The sequence below is a fragment of the Nannospalax galili genome, unplaced genomic scaffold (genome assembly GCF_000622305.1).
Source record: "Nannospalax galili isolate Female #2095 unplaced genomic scaffold, S.galili_v1.0 scaffold120, whole genome shotgun sequence".
In the NCBI taxonomy this organism is placed as follows: Eukaryota; Metazoa; Chordata; class Mammalia; order Rodentia; family Spalacidae; genus Nannospalax; species Nannospalax galili.
In genome coordinates this window covers 1794946-1818384 of record NW_008350324.1, presented here as the reverse complement: position 1 = coordinate 1818384, position 23439 = coordinate 1794946, and the positions used below count along the sequence as shown (strand labels likewise).

General features: G+C 38.2%; 1 protein-coding gene and 1 pseudogene across 1 annotated transcript in view; one reads left to right on the top strand and one right to left on the bottom strand.

Moving 5' to 3' along the window:
- Positions 1 to 23439, bottom strand: part of Med13l (mediator complex subunit 13L) — a 352308-nt gene that overhangs the window by 109647 nt on the left and 219222 nt on the right. The window lies entirely within an intron of this gene.
- LOC115072784 lies at positions 378 to 586 on the top strand (annotated as a pseudogene).

Here is a 23439-nt window from a genome sequence, read left to right as displayed (position 1 = left end):
GGAACTTCTTGCAAGATGGCAATGCTCTATTCCTTAGTCCCAGTGCTACACATAAAGGTGCATTCATGTTATAAAGCCTTATTTCAATAGAAAGCTTAAAAGTAATTGCAGTAAGTGATTTCAGAAAGCTAGATTTGTTTTTTCTTTTTTGGTTTTTATTTTATGTGTATGTGTGTATTGCCTGCAGGTAGGTGAGTGCACCCATGTCCTGCAATGCCCGTAGAGGACAGAAGAGGGAGTCAGATCCCCTGGAACTGGAGTTACAACAGTTGTTAGTTGCCATGTGGGTGCTGAGATTCAAATTTGGGTCTTCTGCAAAAACAGTCAGTGCTCTTAACTGCTGAGCCACCTCTCCAGCCCTGAGAAAGCTCGTTTTAATTGCTTCTCAGCCTTTTGGCTAAGATCAAGTGTAGTATCTGTTTTTATCAGAAAGCTCATTCCAAATACAATCATTCAAATATGGGCCACTCAGAAAAATAAACACACCAACACACAAATTTGTAAATATGAAAGAATGAAACATGGTCATGAAATAAGTTAGTTCTTTAGATGGTAAACATTACCTTCTGTTGGTACCAATATCATAACAATGTTTCCAGATGGCCCCTCCAATCAAAGAGTCACAAACTAATGAATTGTATAGCCACTGGAAAATGCCAGGGCCACTCTAAAATGAGTTAACTCACCAACTTATTAATAAGTTTCCTAAATGCCCAAAATGAGGATCATGAGCACCACAGACTCCCACAGTAAACAGGAGCAGACTAAACACCAAGAGCAGTTCACATTCAGTGTCTGTGTCTGTGTATGTTAAGCGTTTGCATATGTTAGTGCATGTGTGTATGCTCAGGGTGTGTACATGCATGTATGTGTGTGCATGAGAGCATATGAGTGTGTATGTGTGTGTACATGTGTTTATGAGTGCAAAAATGTTTGAGTGTGTGCCTGAGTATGTATGTATGTGTGCTTGTGCACATATGCTCAAGCTCATGTGATTCTCCCAACTGGCTGCTGAGCCATCTCACCAGCACGCTCTTACCGGCTGTTTAGTGAGCTGCTGGCAGCCAAAAGGTTAAGTTCATTACCAGCAATGCTCTAAGGGATATCAGAATCAAGAGTATAACAATTACAAGCAAAGGTGTTGGAATCATGCCCAAATTTGAGATCTGCTTGTGGCACTGAGTAAATGCATGCCCTTGTGTAAATCACTCGATGTGTAGCCTTTGCTGTACCATCAGAACAATGGGACTCACCTAGATTTTCAGTGGAAATTACTCCTAGATTTAGACCAATAACCCACATAATTATTTAGTGCCAAGTACACAGGATTGTGATGATGATGGCAAGGCTAACAAATACTAACAAACATGCTGGCATTCTGAGTACAATCCCAAAGGAGTGGGATCTGGTGAGAAAACTAGTAAGTTCTGACATGGTTCTTTTGGGTGGGAGAAGGCATGACTACAGCTAATCAAGTATAGCTTGACAGCTCTGAGAACTCAGAGCACATGAGAACACATGCGGATTTTGGTATGGGACAGCAGCTAAATAAATCTAAACTTTTAATATTGTATGCATTTCTTAATCTGATTCATAAATAAACACTTCATTTATAGTGGCTGTCTGTATTTAAGGTACCATTATGTACAAGAATCCATGTCTTCTGTTGTGATAGTAAACTCACTCAACCAAACTGCATTTATTCAATTTGAATTCTGACAAGCTGCAATTGATGAATATGAGGACCATCATCAGACAAGATCTAACATTCTTCAAGAAATTACTTTTCAGGTGGGAATGGCAGTGCATGCCTTTAATCACATCACACCACTTGGGAAGCAGAGGCAGGAGGATCTCTGAGTTGGAGGCCAGCCTAGACTACAAAGTAAGTTCCAGGATAGTCAGGACTGCAGAGTGAGTCCCTGTCTCAAAAAATAAATAAATAAAATAAAATAAAATACCCCCGTAAAGAAATTACTTTTCCTCCTAGTACTGAGCATCAAGCCCCAGGATATAGTGCATGATAGGATGAATGTTCTAAACCTTAAGCTATAGTCTCAACAAGAAATTATATTTTATCAAATCCTAAACGACTGCACATTTAGAAAACAGAAATTATAATCTTGGACACTAATTCAAATTGTTCCTAATGGTCCTAGAGAAATGAATTACTAGAGATAAAATAAATTTCTGCACTGGATTGTGATCTTTCATTTCTTAAAATTTAACAGACCTGTTTAATGTATCTTTTAACTCAACAAGTTGGCTAAATTCTGGACTATACTGCAGATATGTCTCTATTTTAGGTTGTATTTCCTCCAAGAAGTAACATATAAGAACCACAATAGTTCTGGTAAAGCAGTAAAAGTTATCTTTTTACTTCTTTAGATTTTAAATATATGTAACTGTATAAAATGGGTTAACCCGGAAGCAAAAGTGACCAGCAACAGAACCACAGGGGAAAGCTAACTGAGTCATTTAGCAGAAAACGATGTTGCCCAACACCTGAAGGAATAGCTGTAGATGATTATTCTAAGTTGTTGAAACACACATGCCAGAAAATAAATCCTAAAAGACAGGTGAGAGTCCCCAAAAGATCAGAGCTAATAATCCTCCTCAGACAGCTGACATGTTCCACATGAAAGTTACAAAAAGAAGACAAAGAAATAAGTACTATGGTACTTATGATGGGTACAACATCTCCAGAGTCACAGCTCTGGGACTCTGATGGGAGATCACCAGGGTGTGGTTAGATAACTGTTATTGTAGGTTAAGGATCCACAGCTGGGAACCCTCTGACTGCTGATGCCCAAGGACTATCATCAGCACTTTGCTTAAGGAGAACTTTCTAGGGTAGTCTGAGAAATGGAGACCTAACATTATGAGATGTTGTGACTCTTCTACTGAACAATCTCAGACTATCAAAATATCTAAAATTAGGAAAGAAGTGTGGGAAATTTTCCCTTCAATTTCTAGTGATTGAAAAATAAAATTTTAGTCTTATTTTAAATCACTGAGCTACCTAGGAATTCACAGGTAGTTTCTGGGAAGATGTCTAAAAGAAAGAGTTTTAAATTATTCAAAAAATTCAACTACTGCCAACCAAAAGACATAGAATATATTTTCTTCATGATATAGACAGTAAGTAAATAAATAAATAAATAAATAAATAAGAAAATAATCTATTAACAAACTTATACTGAAAAGGGACATTATTTCTTACTTAAGAAGTCTAAATATATCAGATTGAAAAATAAAGATGTTAAGATTTGTCATTCCAGGGATAGGGTGTGGCTCAATGATACAGCACTTGTCCAGCATGTATAAGGCCCTGGGTTTGATTTTAGAGCTATATAAATATTGACATTCCATTAGCGACGTGGCTTCCTCTTCAACTGATCTCTCATTATGTTGTAAATAAAGGCAAAAATAAAATGTCTTGTTTTGTTTATATTAACCTAAGCAACGTTAAACTTCTTAAATTAAAAATATTTCCTCTGGATACATACTGGACGTAAGATTATACAATTACTGTGCTGACAAGTCTATACAGTTAAGTCTAAATATATATAAAACAATTCCACTTGTTACAGGTTAAGAGAGGAGCTTGTAGTATGGCATCAATTGGCAAAAAGATCTTCCACTGTGTAATCTCTAAAATGGAAAAAGACAGACTAGATAATGCACAATCCCCCTTTTTATGACTTTCCAAAATATTTTTATGAGGATCATCAAAAAAAAAAATCAATTGGAAACCATTCTTTCAGAGATAAGTTGCTAGTAGGAACCAATGTTTCTAGAAAGAGAATTCTGCTCATGTAAATAATCTAGCCAACTGTAAAACAGCAGTAGAGTGGTAGAACAAATGGTGCTTTGATGGACTTTGAGACTTAGCATTCAAGAATTTTCACATATTATTGTACCCACCCATCCACACACAAGTAATTCTCTTGTTTTGCAAACTGATCCATGAACCCTTGGCATAACTATAATTTACGCCAAGGGTATGTACTACATGCACACACTTTGCGGGGGGGCAGTTTTACTGTTTTCCTGCTTAGCCTTGAATTCATGGCAATACTTTTGTCTCAGCCTCCCGAGTGCTGAGATTACAGACACACACACACCACCTCACATGGACCAGAGTGACACTTATACTATAAAGATGTTTTATGGGGCTGGAGAGATGGCTCAGTGGCTAAAGCTCTACCTACTCTTGCAGAAGACCTGGGTTCAATTCCCAGCACCTACATGGAGGCTAAGAGCTGTCCTTAACTCCAGCTCCAGGGGAATCTGATGCCCTCTTCTGACCTCCACGGCATTGCACGACACGGGTGCACCTACATACATGAAGGCCATACACTCGTACACATAAAATAAAAATAATAAATAAAAGGGGCTGGAGAGATGGCTCAGCAGTTAAGAGCACTGACTGCTGGGCAATACACTCATACACATAAAATAAAAATAATAAAGTATTTTAAAAAATAATAAGATAGCCAGGCATGGTGGCGCATGCCTTTAATCCCAGCACTCCGGAGGCAGAGGCAGGTGGATCTCTGTGAGTTCAAGGCCAGCCTGGTCTACATAGTGAGTTCCAGACCAGCTGGGGCTACAGGGAGACCCTGTCTCAAAAAGACCAAAAATATTAATTAATAATAATAATAAGACGTTTTATAGCATAAAAGACACCAAGTTTAATTAATAGTGAAAGATTAATGAAAAATTAAGGTTGAGAAGCAAAAACACAGAAGGCACTGAGAAAAAGGCCTTAAATTATATTTTAAAACTGATTTACACTTACTTTTTATATAATAAAAATTTAAATATGAAAGAAAAAAAGCTATGTTCCTAAACTACCCCCTTCAACCAAATGCTTGGAACATCTCTGTCTTACTTCAACTGAAGGCAAAAAGGCTTCCAGTGTCACGGTTCCAGTACAGTTAGCAGAGATATCTGCATGTTTTGAGGACAGGAACTAAGGGCAGGACACTTGCCCAGGCTCCTCCGCTCATCAAGGGCCACTCCCATCCTTCTCTGAAACACTTCAAAGGAGCTGAAGAGGTTGTCAATGAGAACCCAAACTTCTATAAAAGCCTCAATTGATTTTTTTAAGTTAATTTTTAAAAAATAATAAAAACAGGCAAAAAGGCAATGGCCAAGAATGCTCTTTTTGTCAGATCAGGATTAAATGGCCTAAAGTGGTGCTACTTTGTGTTAAATACACCAATTTAGGATAAAAAAATTAGAGAAACATTTTAAGGCTCAGGATGTTGGGAGAAATAGTATACATATCAATAATTTAATGATTTAACTGTGCATTATTAGAATGCATTGGGAAAGGAGTTTTGGTCTAGACCATTCTTAAGTATGCACACTCACATACATCATACACTACTTGCTTCTTGGAGCCCTGACTTTTGTACAATCACTAATGCATGGAAGAAAAGTGAAAGCAAAAACAAAGGGATGAGAAGAAAGCTGTGGCATGAAGCCATGATATCACCATGAAACAAAGAACATGTTTATTTCATGCTTCCTGTGGCCCTGTCCATCCCTGAGCCTCAACACATGTCCACAGCATAATGAACACTAACCAGAAACCTTCTGTATGGGTTTAAAGAAACTAATTTGGTAAGACTATAGATAACCTTTTTTATCTATAATTTAATTTGTTCTATGTAGTTCTTTTTGTTGTTGTTTGTTTTTATTGTTCAGACAGGGTCTTACTATACAGCTGTAGCTGGCCTGGAACTCACCATGTAGACCAAGCTAGCCTGGAACTCACAGGGATCCACCTGCCTCTCTGTCTCCCAAGTCCTGGGATTAAAGGTATATGTCACTACACCTGTCTTGTTCTAAGTAATTTTAAAACAACTTGGCAGGGCAAAGATTTAACTCCTTTTTTCTTCCAAGTCATGAGATTGACTCAATCTCATGAGTCAATTGACTCACTGATTATACCACCTTATAGAATTATCCACATAAATTTCTTAACCCAGATGTGCTTCTGTATATTTTAAGTGTCTGTTTTAGAGTATATAATAAATTCTCAACTGTTCTGCACTTAAAAAGGCAATTTTAGAGGGACATGTGATTGGGCAGACCCTATTTATTTATATTAGATGCCATAAGTAAATTAACCTCTTTGTGTTTCAGTTGTCCGTGCTGTAAAATAAAAAGAAAATTTATAGACTACTTCACAGAGATACATTCAACAAGATGAAATCAAGTGATAATGGTCAAGACATAATAGTTGCTAAAATTAATAAAAATGAAACTACCTTCATCAGCACACATTCCAAATTACTTCATTTGAGTTTGGAAATGGACTTAACTCTTGCAACTTAAATAAGCATATTAGTATACATATTAGAAAATTCACTCCAAAATCCAAATTAGAAAGCATTGCAAAGTCACATACACACTAATAATTTGAATCAGTTCTCTTCCATCAGTTTGCAAATTCTTTTCAGCAATATTATTCTCCTTATGTGGGAAATTCAACACTGTACCTCCAAATCTTTTTTAAATGGAGGGGATCCCACAAAGTCCAGGCTGTGGGGAAGGCTACTGTCACTCAGATAACCTCATAGACCCTCCCATGGCAGGGTTCTAGAACTCTCACACCTGAAGGCTACTTCCTCTCAGCCAATCAAATCCACAAGATCTCTTAAACAAAGTGGATACTTTGCTGTCTTCTTCCAAAATAATTACTCCCCCTTTTCTGTCCACTTTATTTTACAAAATATATTCAAGATTATTCCTGCAGGTTCTACAGGATACAGCCCAGGACAACCTCACCTGACTTGAAGCATGTCTTTGTAGTACTCTCCCTGGCTTCTTGGGACAGTATTGTGCTACTTGATGTTGTATTACTTAGGGCATCTGTGTTCCACCCCATCTAATCCCACCCAGGAAAGGTAACATCTGAACTGGTTTCTGGCCAACCTTAAAAGGAGCACAGCAGATCATACTTTCCAACTAACAGTGAGTGCTAAGGAAATACCTGTGGCTTGAGGGAATTTAAAAAATGAAGATGGGTCTATATAATGAATCTAGTTTCACTTACCTCTAAAATTGACTCTCACTAACCTAACGGTCATCAAAGGAGCTAACACTAATCAAGCAAAAGTCTTTTTTATTTTATGTATTTTTATGTGTATGAGTGTATTGCTTGCATGTACGTGAGTGCACCCGTGTCATGCAATGCCCATGGAGATCAGAAAAGGGTATCAGATCCCCTGGAACTGGAGTTAAAGATGGGTTGTTAGCCACCATGTAGGTGCTGGGAACAGAGCCCAGAACCCTCTGTGAGAGCAGCTAATACTCTTAACTGCTGAGCCACCTCTCTAGCCCCAGGCAAAAATCTTTTTTTAAACACTACATTCCCAAGAAAAAAACATAAAAACACGCAGCTCTGCAATGTTGTACATGCATGTCATTAACTGTGGCACTACCATGACATTACTATAATAAAAACATAAATAGTGGTACTTTCTTCTTACAAAGAGAGGCTGCTCAACAATTTGGAATTCTGGCATCATGGGAAAGTAACTGTGGTGAGGAAAGCAAGAGGCTCCTGCAAAAGCTTAGGGATGTCTGAAACTCAGAAGGGCAGTCCCAGGGTCTCAGTAATACTGAACACATCGCACACAGGACTGCTTCGGAAGAGAGACAAGGAAAACTGCTTAACACACAACAAAGCAAATTAGCCTCCAACAGGACCAGACTGCCTAAAGAGCTGATCCCTCCTCAGAGCATTTCCATTTGACACCCATTCTGCACTGAAATTCCCCACACTCTTGCTACCCTCTCTACACCCCTAGTATCGAGCACATGTGGAGTACAATAGGCTCTTTTAAAGACATATGTATACACATACATAAATGAATATATAAAAAATTCCTAAAATAACAGTTTCTATATAGTAGGGTCTTAAGATGCAGACTTGCACATTATGTTGAATTTAACAAATGGATGGCAAGAACAAAAGCTTCACTCCACCATCACAATGTCTTATTGATTTTTTTACAATATGACCTGAAGATAAAGTTCAAACATTATGTTAAGCATAAGATATCATATTAATAAATGTCCATACTAGGCAAGGTTACATACAGAATATTTAATATCTTTCCTGACCATATCTGAGATTTGCTTATAAAGACAGCGTAAGAATCCAAAGAAAATATGATTATTCTACAGTAGCATCTCCCTTTGCATTCTGGCAGCACATCAAGAAACGTGTCCCAACAGGCCTAATATTGCATGGTCAGCGAAGAGGAAAAGTGAAAGGAGTCTACTACTTTGCTGCTTCTCTGAAAAGGGAATCACATTAGGCCATTAAGTAGTCAGAAACATTATTTTATTGCTTGCAAAACTCTTGGGTAATAATGTATGAGTACAAATTGCCACAGGCAGTTTTGGGAAAAACAGAACTGTGCAGACACAATGACAGCTGCTCTACTGCAGCAGTGCACAAATGCAGGGAAGAAAACAGTGCGTCAGCTGTAGTTTTTCTGCTCAACTACAGCTCTCTCTTTGTGCACGAGAAGCAGCTACCGAAGCACACGATTCTGCAGAATCTGCTTGTAAACACACAAGCAGGAGTAAGGTAGCAGGAGACAAGGATACAAATGCATCCGTAATGCATCTCAAGTTGGGTTCACACGCTCACATTTTCTTCTCTTCTACTAAGACACTAATAATGAAAACCGTGTACACCTAGGAAGCACAACAGTAAAATAATTGAAGAGTTTCTTTAAGAGGCACACTAATAGTTTCCAATGAAACACTAAAGAGGCTGTTTCTTTTATATGGTCTATGATCTAAGAAAAGAACTCATTGTGCAAGGAAAAGTCATTTCACACCTGTACAAGTAAAAAGAAAGAGTAAGGGTATATTTTCATGGAATTATGAGAATTGGACTCATATCTTTAGGCCTGTCCAGTGAATTTTATTAAATGTGCTGCTTGCTTCTAAAGACTAACTGCTTTACTCTAAGTTTGTTGTGTTCCTTTTAACATAATTTTGTTCCATACATTTCTATATTATTATTACATTTTTAAAGAAAAAAGACTCCTGTACATAGTGTAAAAGCATTATTTTTTAATTAAATACAGAATTTCCTTACAAAATCCTGAAGTTTCTAACTGTAACAAAATGTAACATAAAACTTATGAATCTTCAACATTATAATTTTTATAATGAAAAGAAAAATCTCTAAAAGAAAAGACATTAACTCTTATCAGCCACCAACAGAGGGCACGTATCTCCCAAGCAGCAGCTCTAGCATCTATTGCTGTTTCCTAACACCCCTTTAGAGAGTTTTATGATGATAAACTCTTAACAGAGTTAACAAACCCAGGAGCAATACAAAGAAAATACACTGATAAAATCAGGGATTGCTCTACCAAAGGTGATGAGAAAATGGTGAATGTTTGGTAGAAATAACCATTGGGGCAAAGTGAACACTGGAGGCAGGACATGCACAACCCTAACAGTCCACAGAGAAGAGTATGTTACAAGCCAGGACATCCTGCAAATGTGAGAACCAGATTTAGTGACTGTGCAAATGACTACTGAACTCACCACATTCATTCAGGAGAATTTAGAGGATTAACAGGGTCAAAATGAATGACGCTGTCCCCAGTACTACCAAAGGTTCACTCAATGAGTTCAAAGCCAAGTGCAAGGTACACATCAGAATGAGCATGGGCTCCAGGTATGGTGGTACACATCTTTAAGCTCAGCACTCAAGAGGTAGAGGCAGGCAGATCTCAGTGAGATCCAGGCCAGCCTGGTCTACATAGTGAGTCCCAGGAAAGATGGAGCTATGGCAGAACCTGTCTTTAAAAAGAAATGAGTACAGAGGCCATATAGGTCTCTATGACATCTTTGGAGATCATAAGGTAAGAGCTCATCTAACTTAACAATTCTAATATGGTCCACAGTTATTTATGTCTTGGGAAAGGACATTTCTAGCAAGGATACACCCGGTAACTCAGATGATGGGTAGTCCAAGAGTTCCAAGCAGGGGAGATAAAATTTGCAAAGTCATCTTTATTGCATAGTTCTACCTAAAGTTAAAAAAAAGAGAATAAACATATAACCTCAAATTTATATACTTGTTTTTCTAACTTTATACATGTGCCTCAAAGTATCATCAAATCTAAGAAATCAAGTCAACAAATATGTTATTTATAGTTATTACCAACTGTATTAGTAAAATAGTTATTTTACTAACCAATTAAAAATAATAAAGTATAAATAATCTATAGAAGAAACACCACAGCTTGAGAGGTTAAAAGTATAACAGGGGACAGCTTAAGAGACCAGTTAGACTGCTCAGTGGGTAAAGTGCTTGTCACACAAGCCTGAAAATCTGAGTTCAATCTCTGGAACCCATGTAAAGATAGGAGGGAACTAACTCTACAAAGTTGTCCACTGACCTCCACACACACTCCCCTGTCCCACACACATATCAATGACACACACAGTATTACTGTAATAAGTAATTAAAATTATACAAACGTATCAAGGGGCACATCACAAAACCAATGAAGTAACAAGGTGGGTATGGAGAGCTGGGCCTATAATCTCAGCCCTTGGGAAGCTGAAGCAAGAGGATCACGAGTTTGAGCTGAGACTGAGTTACACAGTGAAACACTGTCAAGAAACAAATAATTATTTTAGAAGGCAAAGAGAAAAAAAGGGAGAGAGATGGACCAATGAAGTGTGGTACCTGACTGATACTAGTGTATTGTGTGTGTTATAAAACAGACACAATGTTGTAATTCATGGAGGAAGGGGCACTAAGTTATAGCATTTCTCCCTCGAGCTTCAACAAACTGTTTGAACAATTATATGAGGTTCCTCAATCAGAAAATAAGATGAAATAAAAATGGTAGATATTAGATGCCAGTAAACACTACTCAATGAGTATCTGCTTATCTCCAGTCACATTTACTACACATCCAATGAATATGATGTGATGAACCTGAAAAAAGGGAATAAATACTTCTTATGCCCCTGCAAGAGCTATTCATTACAATACTGCTGCTGTAGAAAAGCACAGGTTTTAGATTCAGAACAACCTGGATCTATGGCATGGCAATCAACATCACTTATTAAAACTTCCTGCCATTAGAGCCTAGAAGACACACCTATGTGTATGTTCAGGAGGGTATTTCCAGAGAGGTTTAACTGAAGAGGGAATACCTACCCTGAATGTGGGCAGCACCACCCCATGGTCTAGGCCCCTGACTAAATAAAAAAGGAAAACAAGAGCCCAGCTGTGCACCTCTATCTGTCTCTCTGCTTCCTGGCTGCAGGTGTAGTGGGACCGGCTCTCACGCTGCCTTTGCCACAGCTAGAGCTGCTCCCACTGCCTCACCTTTCCTGCAAACTGAGTCACAACAAACCCTTCCTTCAGTAAGTTGCTTTTGTCAGATATTTTGTCACAGCAGTGAGAAAAGTATCTAATATGTCATCAGATACTTCAGCATTCCATCTATAGACAACAGCTGTTACCTCACAAGATTAGAGGACTGAAGGGCGTAAGTACATACAAGATCTTAATTGCTTAAACCACTGCAGCAAGACTCAATAAATGGCAACAAAGAGATTGCTCCTGGGAGTTTTTTATGTTAATTTACTTCATACCTGAGGTATTAGATAGAAAATATGAAAAGTACTGGACTTAAAACCAGTCCTAGTCTCTAAAGCCACTCTTAGATGTCGTTACACCATTACTATATGAACTCTCAGACCAAAGTTCATCTTTGCCTAGTGATCTGGGGGAAGGTAAATAAAGGAAATGTCTCAACAATGAGCATACTGGCCTCTAATGGGAAGTTCAGACTTGTTCATCTAGCACAGGAAGTTCTCTGTGTCTTCTGGAATCAGCCTCAGGTGTATCTGGCAGCTGTCAAGGACTCAAAGCCAGAACAAGCTGGAAAACAGCAAGGCTCATTAAAACCTTACAGTGAGCTTTGTGGTTTTGTTTGTTTGGGTTGGGTGTTTGATTTTTTTTTTATTTGTTTGTTTTTGTTTTGCTTTTAAAGACAGGGTCTCCCTGTAGCCCCAGCTGGCCTGGAACTTGACCAGGCAAGACATGATCTCACAGAGGTCAGTCTGCCTCTGCCTACCAAGTACTGTGATTAAAGGCATGCACCACCAAGCCCGGCTTAACGTGAGCTTTAAAAAGAAATGCCAATTTGGGGCTGGAGAGATGGCTTGGCGGATAAGAACATTAATTGTTCTTGCAGAAGACCCGGGTTCAAATCCCAACACCCATATGGCAGCTAACAACTGTCTGTAACTCCAGTTCCAGGGGATCCATTAGTCTTTTCTGTTCTCCGCAGGCATTGCACAACACTGGTGCACTTACCTACATGCAGGCAATACACGCATACACATAAAATAAAAATAATATTTTAAAAAAAAACAGGTCTCTTTATTTGTACTCTGGAGTTTTCTCATGTAAATTTGTAAAATGGAAAATATTGTTCAGTTTGGATAGAAAGCATGGAGAATTAAATTTAAAAAGACAGCCAGTCGTGGTGGTGCATGCCTTTAATCCCAGCACTCGGAAGGCAGAGACAGGAGGATCTCTGTGAGTTCAAGGCCAGCCTGGTCTACATAGTGAGTTCCAGGCCAGCTTGGGGCTACAGAGAGACCATGTCTCAAAAAGACAAAAAAAAAAAAAAAAAAAGATAGCAGAAAAAAAAGAAATTATTAATAATCTGATTCTAAAACTGTATTTAGCTGGTCATAATTTATCAGACTCATCTGTCAAACAAACCCTCCTGTCTAGGAATTCCAAAGCAATAAAGAACTGCAAGCTTCAATCAACAGTATGCTGACAAAACATTGACAATATGATAAACAGGACAGTAGAAATCTGCTTTAGGACCCCTCAGCCCCTGTATTTCCCCTAAAATTCACAATAGCTATACTCGGAGGAAGAACTCTGACTTTACTGGCTTTCCATGTGTCCTTTACAAAACACCAAGGTTTTGGATTTGAACTCAATTTACATGTGAAGGACCCAGTTTGTATTCTCCCTGAAGCAAGCCTGTACTGCTGTGTACAACCACACAGCACCACCAGCTCTGATCTAAACATCCTTTTCTTCAACAATTCATAAAACAGATGCTACAAAGCCAGGAATAGGATGGATTCCAGCAAGCAATGCCCTATTAAAGGTGATACTTGGAACTAAGACTTTTTGGCAGTTACCAATCTACACAGAGAACTTTCCCTAGCAGATGCTGTGGAGCCACTTTTCTTTTCAAGTCATGGCTAGTTTTCTCAACATACTCAGGTTCCTTGACTCCAAGCAGCATGTGACCTACCTGAAGTACCAACAAAACCTTGCCAAGCTTCACATTCTTGCCCAGAGTTCCAGCATCAATAAGTGCCTGCCTAGGGCAAGGAAGTGAGACCCTGTCTCAAAAGTTCAAAGAAAAAAAAAAATTTGTTAAGAGCTGGGGATATAGTTCGGTGGTAGAGTGCTTACCTAGCATGTTTGAGGACCTAGGCTCAATCCCCAGTACTGGGTGAGGGATATATAAATACACACACACACACACACACACACACACACACACACACTCACTCACTCACACTCACACACTCATGTGAACCCATGTGATTTAATATTTCATTTACATATTTTATAAAAACAAGAAATTACTAGAAAAGAAACACTACAAAAATATGTGGGTTTTCACCAACTAGTTTTATGACACAGTAATTTATAATCTGTCTACTTTTTACCTCCGGTGGCTGACATCTTACAGAAAATATTGGGCACTGCACTCAACACATCAGTCATCAGTCTAATATCTGCTGAGGGAGAGCTAGAATTCTGAGCCACAAAAACAAAAGTTTACAGACTTCAATAGATTCTGTGTGAGGAATCATTTTGTCCCACACCTTCATTTTACAGGTGTTAAGTAAATATAGATAGAAATTTTATTTTTAGGAAGTTAATGTTACAGTTATGAAGCACTATGCACACTTGGAATATTTACTTAGATGTATATTTTAGATATTAAAGAACTTTGAGTAATAAGAATGTAAATCCATGTTAACAAATATTTTTTTGCTTTGCTGTTGAATATGAAGAGGTTTCCATTATGGGTTAGCTATAAATAATATACCCAGAAACAACTTTGAAAAACCATGTTTGTTTCACAATACCATTTGTACTAGTTTTCTCATTGTTGTGATAAAATACCTGACAGAAGCAATTTAAGGAATGAAGGGTTTATCTCGGCAGTTTAAGGGAACTGTTCAACATGATGGGGAAGGCCTGGTGACAGGGGCACTACAGTGTATAGGGCACCCTTAAGTATTGACAACCCTTGGTTTTGTAATTATTTATTTTAGCTTGTTTAGTGAATGTGAATTTATATTCCTCATATGTTGTCCTTTGAATTCCCTTTACATATTAGGCAAGTGAATACTATTCCTGTGAAGTTTCTGTGAAGACTGGTTGAAGTTGAGTGTTGTTCTATCAACTTTTGCCTGTTTTTATCCAACACACAAGAGAAGAGGATATTTAATGCGTTCATTTTAATACTTTTCTAGATACTATGAATATCTATCTATTAATCAGAACTCATGGCCCAACCCAGGATCCTGCATACATGAGGCATGTGACCAGCATTAAGTTACTCTATAGCATCCAATAACTGTTATACTTATAATCATCATTCTGTTCTTGGGTTTTTTCTCTTTTAGCATTGTTGGTTTTCAAGAGCTTTTTTAAACAAACCTTTAATGAAGCGACCAAAAAATGTAAATAAATTATTATTTCAATGGGTTTTATAAGCTTCTCAAAAACACTGCTAAGTTAAATATACTACTCCCTTGCACACTGTTTTCCTAAATTTACATGTATATGTGTTTGCCTGTGTGTATTTATGTGCACCAAATATTTGCAGGAACTCACAGAGGCCAGATGAGAGAATAAGATCCTCGGAACTGGAATATAGACAGTAGTGATCTGCCAAGTGGGTGCTGGGAACTGAACTAGGATTTTATGGAGGAGCAAGTGCCCATATCTGTCTTTAGTCCACATATTCTGAATTATCTACTTCATGTCATTCTCCTCATTAACATATTCATTTAATATTATTCTCATTCCTTTCTCAATGATGTTATTTCACCCTCATGCACTGTGACTGGACAAAATCACATTCACATTCTAAACTGTGTGTAGTACTCCCCTAGTTTTTATGGTTGGTCTGATCTAATGGTTTTTAAGTATCAGAAATTTTAGAAAGCTTTCACATTTTGACACTTTAGCAAGAGGTAAAGCAATTCCATATATGGTCTTGTTGCCCAGTAGATGATGTCTGATTATTTTTCCACACATACTTGACACTAATTATGTCAACTTTAATAAAATGTAAGTACCATTCACTCACCATGATGCAATCTAAGAATCAGAACAGATGAAGTGACATCCCGGGGAATGTGGAAACGCAGAAGCTGTTTTGAGACAGGCAACTGCAATGCCAGCACAGGTCTCATAACCCAGACCCACAGGGCTAGCTTTATGGCCTGAAGCACGTTCCTTTCCTTTTCTTCAAAAACAAACAAACAAACAAAAAAACACATTGCAATGATTTTAAAATATATTTGTTTATTTTTTAATTAGAGAGTGTGTGTGTGTGTGTGTGTGTGTGTGTGCGCGCGCATGCGCGCGCACGTGCACTCACACGCACACCCCAGGAAGCCAGAGGTGTGGGATCCCCCAAGAGGTGGTATTACAGGCAGTTGTGAGCTACCTGATGTGATGGCTGGGAACTGAGCTCAAGTCCTCCAGAAGAGCAGTTATGTGTTTTTAACCATTGAGCCATCTTCTGAGCCCAAGTTACTTTACTATAACACCTGTAAAACAAGAATGCTGTCATCTATCTCTCAAGGTCTTACGAGAATTAAATTGAGAAATTTATTTAATTAGCAGATACAAAATAGGTCAGGCACTCTCCTATGCACTTCATAGGTATTATTCATTTCATTCTCCCCATAAGCCTATGAAGTAGGGACAATAATAATCTTTTACAGAAAAATGGAAACAGGAAGGTTTAAATAACTTTTATTTGCCTAAGGACTAACATCTACTAAGCAGAAAAGCCAGGATCTGAAACCAGGTAGTCTGGCCTCAAAGTTCATGATCTTAAGCAGCACACGAAAGAGTCTATCAAATCTCTAAACTGCCTATCTGGCACAGCATGATGGGGATGAGGATGACCCACACCATTCTCAGCAGATCCCACACATTCTTCAAGGGGGTTTACAGCCAAGGTGATCAAGATGACAAATAAAACACATAAGCACACCCAGATAGAAATCCCAACCGGCATGGATTAACCTAGAAATTCACTAACTGTTTGAAACCAAGTGTCAAGTATTGAGAATGGATTTCTTCTCAGCACTCTAAAACAAATGACTGATAGTTAATATCTTAGTTCTAGCAATATTGAGTACACAACTTCAATCAGAAAATGAAGGTACTAATTGTTTAAATAGGTTTTTAAATCTATTTTGTGTGTGTCTGTGTGCATGTGTGTCTATATATAGGTGTAGGTGTGCCATGGCACTAATGTGGCAGTCAGAGAACAACCTGCAGGAACTGATTCTCTCCACCATGTGGGTCCAAGGGGGTGAACTCTGGTCATCAGGCTTGACAGGAAGCACCTTTACCAGATGACTCATCTCACTAGGCCTAAGATTTTGGGGATGTTTTTGCAATATTTTATTTATTATTTTAAAGTTTTTATGTGTATGAGTGTATTGCTTGCATGTGATTGTAGGTATGCCATGTCATACAGTATTCAGAGGTCAGAGGAGGATGTCTCAAAACCACAAGCTTTTAAAAAAGGATTGTTTCAAATAAAAAAAAAAGTTCTTCAAATGATTGAAACACATTAACTCCACCAAAAATTGTTTTTAAGAAAGAAATGTTTTTATCCACTTCTTATACTTCTAATGAGCTGAGTCAGTCACAACTGACTTCAACTAACACTGTTTTAAAACAATTTAAACTAATTTGATTAAATGACATTAATATGTTAAGAAATAGTTAACTAATTTATGGAAGCCTCTGGCACTAAAATACAGTTCCTTTCACAATACAGACAAGGCTAAGTCTTAACAAATCTAAGCATAACATGCTTAACTTGATTCAAATATACTAAGCAAAAAGACAACTTTTGTTTTTTTAAATCAGTGTCCTACAATTAAAATGAACTTTCAAGGGTCCTTCTACCATTGGACAACTCTTGCCACCAGGGCTAGAGAGATGGCTCAGGGGTTAAGATCACCAGCTGCTCTCACAGAGGACCCGGGTTTGGTTTCCAGTACTAACATTGCAACTCATAACTGTAATTCCAGTTCCAGAGGATCCAACGTCCTCTTCTGGCCTCTGTGGGCATGGCACATATGTGGTGCATTCACATACATACAGGCCAAATATTCATACACATAAAAATAAAAATAAAAGAGACTCTTGTCACCAAGCCTGCTGAGTTCAATCCCCAGAATCCACATGGTGGAAGGAAAGAACCAATTCCCATATGTGTCCTCTAATCTCTATACAGACACACACACACACACACACACACACACACATTGTGGCATACATGTGCCTACACACATATATACACATATAAATAAATGTAAACAAATTTAGATGCCTGAAGAGGTGGCTTTGTGGTTAAGAGCACTTGCTGCTCTGAGGATCCAGGTTCAGTGTCCAGTACCCAGGGAGGCTCATTACCATCTGTAACTCTAGTTCTAACACCCTCTTCTGGCCTCCATGGGCACCAGGTACCCAAGTGGTACACATACATCCACACAGGCAAAATACTCATACACATTAAAATATCTTTGATTTTTTAAAAATAAAATGAACTTTTAAGAAGAACCATTACTACTTAGATTTTTTTTTTTTTTTTTTGTCTTTTTTGAGACAGGGTCTCCTTGTAGTCCCAGCTGTCCTGGAACTCATTACGTAGACCAGGCTGGCCTCAAAGTCACAAAGATCTGCCTGCCTCTGCCTCCCAAGTACTGGGATTAAAGGCATGCGCCACCACGCCCAGCCAGAAAATTATTTTTTAAAGCACAAGTAAACTACTATCACATTAGCATTAACTGTTCCCCCAAAACCAAATGTAAAAATCCAGACTCAGCAATCAGCCAATAAAAAGCAAAGGAAATAGTAAATACCAAAGAGACAAGGAGTCTGCCCATTTCCCTCTCTTGACTCCCTTTCATTGGTAAACACTGGGAGTGTTATGAAATTTTTCTGAGTTTCTGTCTTCAAAGCTCAAGGAGCAAATTTGATACTATTTCATGCTACTCTAATTTACAGAGTAGATAAGACTATTTTCACACCTTCTAATTTCTGAGGCTAGCAACAATAATGCTTACAATGATCTGAAATACCTTGTTATCATTTTGAATTTGTACATCTAATCAGTGAACTGAAATCAATGAGATTAATGACAGCAGTCTAAAATAATGTGGCAATTCAGTTTTGGGAAATGGCTCCTCAGGCATTTTAACCTCCAAAGTCTTCAGTTTCCAAATCTTATTTGGTTCAGTGCTATTCAAGCCAGCACTGGTTTTTATTAGACACTCAAGTGGTTCTCTAGGCAAGTTTCTTGATTTGCTATTTGAAGAATAAGCAGGTTTGCACCTCTGCAGATACTCTTGTTAACAAGAGTCCTTTGTGTCCTGTTTTTAACCACAATGTTAAACCTCAATGAAGATTTTCATCATATGATCTGACCAGATTCTTTAGGTGACTATTATAAACCCCTTTGAGTCTTTATAAACATCATGTCTGTGCCCCCAGGACTGGCTGATACGGAACCTCCTATTTTACCTCAAGGTTTGTGGGTTCACACCTGAGTCTGGGTCAGCTAATACTATGTACAGCCCATGCTCTATCCCTCTCACAGCACGCCACCAACTACATCAGCACTGAAAGCGCATTTCTGTCTTCTATCTCCTAGAATCAGATATACTACAAGGCTTATAATTTAACTCAGTGTACTATACAGAATATAGATCTGATCTGAAATGTCTGGAGTTTCTATTTTTATTCACATTGAATGTTTCCTAACCAATTCTGGTTCCACTGTACAACTTGCCACATTTATAAAAATTTTCCTTTAATTGGAACAAGCAATGAGAGGGAAGGGTTAACTAGAAACCTGGCACTAGAGTACACCAAACACCACACTACATCAATAGGCTGGCACCTGCTGGGAAATGAAGTTTAGCTGTTGAACACAAGGGCTTCTTGGATCTCAAGATATAACATCGAGATTATCAGCTTCTCTGCTGACAGATATTTGTTAAGAAAAAAGGCCTTACAAATGATCTAACCCAACTCTCTTGTTCTTGATGAAGTATGCCAAGAATTAATTTAAATTATTTCGCCTTAAACATTCAAGTACCTGCTTTGTGCTAGGTATTAGTTAACTGGTTAGATTTCATTGAGACTTCTTATATATATAAACATGAAGCATGCCCATTTATGATACATAGTTTCCATTTAAGCCTACAAAATGAGCTGAGAAGTAGTAAGGATTAATGGAAAGAAATCTAAGTGCTGGAACCAATCAGCAGGCTTAAATATTGTGGAGCATGAGGTGAATGCCTTAACCTCCTATTTTTAGTAAACAGAGGACTGTGTCTTGCTTCAGAGGTCCTTCCAATTCCTTGACAAAACATTAGAACCGCTTACTTAAAAAATAAAGTCAAACCCAGCATTGAATAGTTAAAAGAGTCACAGTTGGTTGGCTTGGAATTTGGGTTAAAAATTTACCAGTGGACTAAAAGTAAAATTACCAAAGCACAGACACATTAGCATCTTCTAAAAGATATAATGAATATTTCTGGGGGTGGGGCAAAAGGAAATGAGGTGAATTGAAGGGCTTTCGTCCTCCCACACTACCTTCAAAACTGGTTCACCTCCCCCCCCACACACACAAGCATTGCCTTAATACTTTTTTAAAACTCAAATGAAAAAAAAAATAAACACTTAAAGAAGACAATGTTACACATCAGATAGTACAGTAAGCTAGAAAAGGAGAGAAAGATCCCTAGTCCAGCTAAATCAACCTCTTTGATCCTAGGAAAGCCACCTAACATTTGAGTTCTAATAGTAGCTTTCTTTTCTGTTGTCTTGCTATACTGGAGACAAGACCTTGTTATGCATCCCTGGCTGACCTGGACCTTAAGATTCTCCTGTGAATGCCCTGGTTGGCATGGTTTTCTTAAGGAAATAAGAATGAAACTGCCAGCAGCGGAGAGACAGCTCAGGGTTACCAGCACTGGCTGCTCTTGTGGAGGCTCCAGTTTCAGATCCCAGCATCTACATGGCGGCTAACAGTTATTCCTAACTCCAGTTCCTGGAGATCCGATGCCCTCTTCTGATCTCCGTGGGCACTGCACTCATGGGTCCACTTCTGTATATGCAGGCAAAACACTCATACTCATAAAATAAATAAAAGTTTTAAGGAGAATGAAACTGCCTTAGTTTATATTTACTGGTGTAGGGCCACTATCCCTCATTCAGTAAGCTCACAGGAAAGCAGAGTGAGAGTTAAACAAATGTAAAAACATGCAAATTAATTACCAGATTCTGAAAAAAAATTAACAAGCAGAAGATTTTAAGCTTGAGAAATTTTTAATTTCCTGAAGAAAACTGGAGGACAGATAAAACTGGTGAAAACCCAAAATCTCTACTGAGGAAAGTAAATAAACATATGTTCAGACCTTGACCTGAAATTATGATCAGAATACCTTCCAAACATAATGTAATTCAATTTTGAAAATCTTCTAACTCACATAAGGAATATCTATAATGGGGCTAGAATATCATCTTATTTCTAAAATACTAATTCAGTTATTGATCTTCCTAGTGATAGATCTGATCATACAAAATTATCTCAGCTTAACATTAATCCCATAGCAGAAAAAAAGTAAGGTATGTTACTGCATTTTTCTTCCTAGCTTTATATAACTGATAATATGGTCATGTGATTATCAAAGAAATTTTTTATAATTCATTATTAATATGTATTTTCTACTGGACTTTTCTTCTCAATTCATGGCTATTAAATAAGACATTATTAAACATTAAAATTCAAAGTTTTCCTTAGCATTTAAGACAGCTGAGTGTTTTAAGAACCATCTTTCTTACATCATGTGTAATGGTTAAAATGAATAATTTCCAGAGTTGAGAGATGGCTCAGCAGTTAAGAGCACTGGCTGTTCTTGCAGAAGACACGGGTTCAAATCCCAGTACCCACATGGTGGCTAACAACCATCCATAACTCCAGTTCCAGGAGATTTGATGCCTTCTCGTCTCTGTGGGCAATGCACAGCACTTATACACATACAGGCAATACACTCATACACATTTTTAAAAAATCAATCAAAAAAATTAAAAACTAATAATTCCCCCCTTAACTGTTTGCCTAAATGTTGAATTCATCTGTCCTCCAAAATAAAACCTACATTTTAATTTACTATCAGGCATAAGTCCTGACTATATGGGTACACTGTCACAAGGCAGACAGGAAGTCTGGCCTCTCCATGCCTCTGTGCCCAGTTCGTTTGACAGAAATACTTGACTACATTGAAGATTTCTAGCTCGACAGCTATGGGGGAAGAAAAGGCCAGTGACCAACACAGGGAGCCCTGGACAGAGCAGCATAAGCTTAGCCCCTCAGGACAAGTGTACAGCCCACTGCCTATTAACTGAGAGAAAGAGCCAGACTGGGAACCTCTTTCTTTCCCTAAATAGGCATTTAAATACCCTGCTTCAAGCTGTATTGTGCAAGTAAGGTTCATAAAAGGAAGGCATGGTGAAGAATCTCCTTCAAAGCCTGCCAGGCTGCTATCTCTGCAGACTTCTCTTTGTGTCTGGGCTCCAGAGTTTTTCCATGGTCTGCAATTAGATTTTCTAACTCAGCAACTAAAACAGTGAACCACCACTGGGTTTTTTGTTTGTTTGCTTGTTTCTTTTTTATTTCACACTTAACACTAAGACTTTCAGAGCCCCCCCTCTTATTGTTTCTTAGGGGGAAGACAGTATTCATATTTTGCTTGCTAAGATTAGGGCATGAGCCTTGGATGCATTGTTGTAGCTTCTCATTTGCACTGTGACCTTGAAGGTTACTGGCTCTTCCACTTCATTTGTCTTTCAGTGCACACCTAAACCTAGGCTCCAGGCTCCAGGAATCAGACTTCCTTCCTGCTGGTGCCTTCTCTTTGTATCTTAGGTAGATGCCAACTACATACAAAGAAGCTATAAGTGGCACCAGAGAGTACAATAAAGAAATATAACGTAATGATATATACAATAGGGTGTGTGTTGCTCAAGTTTATGAGATGTACTTTGCTCTCAAATAATTAGCAAATAACATAAATTAGAGACTTTCAAGACTAAAGCCTTGGCACAAACAAGATAAGACAATACAAATGGCACTGCCTGAAAAAGGGGCTGTTAATAAAATCTGCAGAAGCAAGAAGTCTGAGCAAAGGAGAATCACTAAAATATCAGTGACAAGACTAAATGGACACAGAAGACTGGGCTTTTCCAAAAAGTTCTGTTTTGTTTCCCCTAAAGCTTTTAAAATCTTGAACAACACTTAAGATCATGCTTACCAATGGCTCTACAATTTTGCGACTATTAAATTGTGACAACTATTGCTACGACTGCTAAGTGCCTTTTTGGGAGCACTTTACCACATTTCTAAACATGCTATATATGTGCTACATGCTTCTAAAAAATTTTCAATCCACACTCATCCACAGCAGTATCTAAACAAATCCCCCACAGTCTATCATAGTAACTTAAGCAAAGTTCACCATAAATGAACATCTGCACAGTCCACAGGCATGTAGTTTCAGCTACATCCTGATCGTACAAATAATCCACCCTCTTTTCGATTTATTTCTTGTGCCCAGAGGGAGAGCAGCAAAAGACATAAAAGCATTTTATGTAACTCTCTGGATAATTCCATCTCTACCTTCAAAGAACCTCTTCATAACTACATGTTTTAACAGTGCTTGCCGCCTCTGCCTTTCCTGGAGACACCATGATGGCAAGTGTTTCTGTCACCACTGTCTTCCCTCTGGGTGACCCTATTCCAAGCAATGCAAACCATACTGATGGGTAAAAAGCCAATTTGTGTGACTCTTTGTCTTCACCATAGTCCACATCAACATGTCCCCATCTTCACCTTTAGTTCATATTATCTACTCCATAACCCAAGACAATAATTACAAGGTGTGGCTGCTCCCACAGTGTCTATGTCTCATCTTCCTGATAGCACTAAGTTCCTCAGCAGGGCATTGGGAAGTTATTGTATTAATGCTCAATAAATGTCATATTCT